Genomic DNA, 3,797 nt, shown 5'->3' with positions numbered 1-3,797 from the left:
TCAGAAATAAAACAGTAATGTGTGCAGCAATGCAGAAACATCCTATATATCAGATAGAAAACACCCTGAGTAACCATGTAAAAGGAGCGGGGTGGAGCTCCGAGCTTTCTCATCAAAGTGGTACAAAAACAGCTCTTTTTTTTCACTGGGATCACTGGGTTCGACTGCCGTTAACTCTACATTGTATTGTTCTTTGCAGCAATTGAATCCTGCTCAAATTTACCTTTAATTCTGGACCTGTGCTATCCAGAATGCTTTCTAATCAATTATCTCATTAAAAATCTTGCCAGAATGGACTTATTATATTCTTCCTTTTTCTGTAAGCAAAAGAAAAAGAGCTGAAAGCTGAAAACAGTGCTTATAGCTCATAGCCTTCACTGGAAACAATTAGATTTTTCTAGAGATTAAGCATTTTGACTTGCATTAATAGAAAAAAGTCAGCCAGCTGGGCAGGCCTGGGAAAAGCAAACAATGTATTGAGTGCATTACTTGATTGATCCAAGGCTTCTGCACAGATGAACAGCCATCACAGCAGACTTGGTTTCCCACCTTGGAATTGCTTTGACCTAAGGAGGGGTGTGAGGGTGGAAAGGGTAGATGGGAACATTTGGGGATGAATTATCTATGGAAAAGATGACTCAGAGGATTTGCGGTCTTTTGTTCTGTTTTTAAATTTGTTTTTGCCAAAATAACATAATAAACACATCCATCTTTGCCATTCTTGTGCACTGCATGTAGGAATTCAGTATAAATGAATCTGAAACCAAACCCAGCAAGAAACCACTGTGACTTCCCATCCCTAGTTTACACTATACACCCTTTGGATGGGTACCAGAAATTTTGACTGGGCCTTGTAAGTTAATGTTGGAATGCTACTGCTTCTATTTCAGTGGCTACATGCACATTTATAAATTAAGAAAACAGTATATGCCATATTATTGTTTTTAACTGTGGTTTGTGAGGCCCAGTAAAGCCTATAGTAATAAAGACTATAAAACAATCAAATAAATCACATAAATGCTGTTATTTGGATGATTACTGTCACATAGATGACAAGGAAAGAGAAAGACTCTTGGATGAGGAATAATGACTCTCATAAACAGAAAAAGAAAGAGGTGCACTACACAGTAAATTCATTAACTTATCTCGATATAAAAAAAAACACCTGTGCTATCAAGAAGAAAACAAATAAAGCTGAATTTTTCAGCTCTAACTCCCATCTTGACTATTGATCTATAAGATTTTCTGAGATAATGTATTTGGACCATTAAGTGACTTCAGCCTTATTCACTCTGGTGGTAGGAATGTATTTTTTTTTAAAAACAGTTTTTTCAAACATTACATTTGCTACTAAAAAGTTGAGTAAGCACAATTTTTTGACAGAACTAATTTTTAAGTTTTTAAAATGCAAGACCCATTTAGCTTTAGGTCTAAAACAGATTTCAAAGATTTAACTTTGTAAAATGCCTTCTCATCTGGTTTGTAACATTTTTTTTCTTTTCTCCTGAATGCAACTTTTGTTTTAAATGAAGTGAGGAATGTCTTTCATTGACATGACACCCACTCCATCCTGCCTAACATCTGTTTTCCAGGACATAACTCCAAGTCTCCAGCCTCTTTTCCTCACTCTCTCACTACAGAGCACATATTTCACAGCACTGCCTGAACTCAGGCTGACCTGTTGTCCTGTCTATAACCATGGCCAGCAAGAAGGAGCTAAGAGCGGATCCCTGCTTTTTTTGGCACGAAGCAATAACTGCAGCTCACTGATCATCACCTCTCCTCTTAACCTCTTTTCCACAGCTAGATGATATAGCTCATCAACTTTATCCTTCTGTAGTTGCTATTTAATGGTTGTGGTTTACCTTTGTTCTTGAAAATTAGTGCCTATCCACTTCTTATCCTTTCCTCAGGCCTCCAATCACTCTCTAGGATCATACTGTCAGTCTGTTTAAAAAAACAAAACGCTGCCCTCTACCCTAGACACCTCCATACAACTAAAGGAGTTATGGCTCTGGGATGGTGGCCCAGTGTTCTGTGTTTTGTATTATTCTTGTTAATCTTTGATTTCCTCATGATTTATCATTGCTAGTCTCTCAGTTTCTGTGTTTCTAGTTCCTTAAGTCTCCCTGTCTCACCACGTCTAATTAGGTTCAGCTGTGTCTCCTATCTGTTGTGCATTTCCCTCATTACCTTGTGTGTATATTTAGGGTGTGCTTCCTTCAGTTCCTTTTCAGACTATCTGCTTGTCATCCTTTGTTTTACCTGAGCTCCCCTTCTTCATCCTCTTCATAGCTATCTTCACTTCCTCCTTACCAGTCTGCATTCCCTGGTTCACTAACTGCCCTCCATTCATCTTTATCTCTCATTTTCCATTTTAATCCTTAATACACTACTACCATTTAATCATTAGTAATTATTAAACTCTGGCTTTCTCTCTTCTCTATCCCCTCACCCCAACCAGTTGTGGCGGATGGGTGCCTCCCATGAGTCTGGCTCTGCTACAGAGCTCTTCCTGGTAAAAGTACCACTGTTGCCAAGTGCTTGCTTATAGGATAATGTGTAATTGTTTGGGGTTCTTTCTAATATTATAGGTTCTTTACCTTGCAATATAGCAACCTGATAACCCCAACCGATTGGACAGGCAAGCCGCGAGTGGACATGGTGGACCCAACGTCACATTTTGCCATGATGGTGGGTTAAACATAACATGCCTTGAAACAAAGGTTGATATGAATTGATGCTATATAGAACACTGAACTGAATTGATGACCAAACCATTTTTCTGGTCATTGTAGACTGGTGGCAGTGACCACATCAAGAACCTGGAAAGACTCATCCTTGATCAGCTCCATATATGAACCTCTTTCAATTCGCTTACCAGCCCCGTCTTGGAGCTGATAACGCCGTCATCTACCTGCTCAACCATGTCTATGCCCATCTGAATCAGCCAGCAAGGACTGTGAAGGTCATGTTTTTTTTTTACTTCCTCAGTGCATTCAGTACCATCAGGCTGACCATCCTGTGTGAGAAGCTGACAGCAATGCAGGTAGATGCCTCTCTTGTGTCCTGGATTGCTGATTACCTGGCTGAAGGTTCATGTGTGTCTTCAAAACTGTGTCTGACGAGATGATCAACAACACTGGGGCTATTCACCCTCTACACCACTGATGGGAGACACTGCACAGAGACCTTTAGAAGTTTTCTGATGAGTCTCCGGTGGTTGAATGCATCAGTGAAGGTGATACATTGACGTAGAGTACCAGGTACTCGACCACACATGGACTCCTTTGTTATGTGGTGCAAGCAGAATTATCTGGAGCTCAACATTACAAAGACCAATGAATTGATTGTGGACTTTAGGAGGATTATGAAACCTGTGACCCCTGTTTCAATCCAGGGACTCCATGTGGACATAGTATGTATAAATACGTTAGAGTACACATTGACAATAAACTAGACTGGGCTAAACACCACTGCACTCTTCAGGAAGAGACAGAGGTGGCTGAAGTCTGTTAATAATTGCTGAACAATGCTCAGGATTTTTTATTGTTCTGGTTACTAGTTAATGACTTGGATCAACTGTGACCACATCATTTCCTCGAGCCGTCATAAAGTATTGTGATTCTGATTACTGGATTTAGCAGTCCATGCTGCCATCCCAAAATCACAACAACAGCTCCATATCATGGAGTAAATGTAGCCTTTTTCCACCAACTAGAATTTTGCAAAGATACAAAGTGCCAACTGAAATTCAGTTGAATATCAAATGTAATTTCTAAGATGTGCATGAAATT

At 39.7% G+C, this 3,797-nt stretch overlaps 1 long non-coding RNA gene across 1 annotated transcript; it reads left to right on the top strand.

Annotated features, from left to right (window-relative positions):
• Positions 1-2,211: 2,211 nt before the first annotated feature.
• Positions 2,212-3,786, top strand: LOC145420209 (uncharacterized). Its single transcript, XR_013901511.1, has 3 exons — positions 2,212-2,518; positions 2,616-2,694; positions 2,799-3,786. It is a non-coding gene; the product is annotated as an uncharacterized LOC145420209 (long non-coding RNA).
• Positions 3,787-3,797: the final 11 nt, after the last annotated feature.

This window comes from Astatotilapia calliptera, chromosome 14, assembly GCF_964374335.1.
Source record: "Astatotilapia calliptera chromosome 14, fAstCal68.1, whole genome shotgun sequence".
In the NCBI taxonomy this organism is placed as follows: Eukaryota; Metazoa; Chordata; class Actinopteri; order Cichliformes; family Cichlidae; genus Astatotilapia; species Astatotilapia calliptera.
Note: the sequence above shows the minus strand (reverse complement) of the source record. Positions and strands in the feature narration are given on the sequence as shown.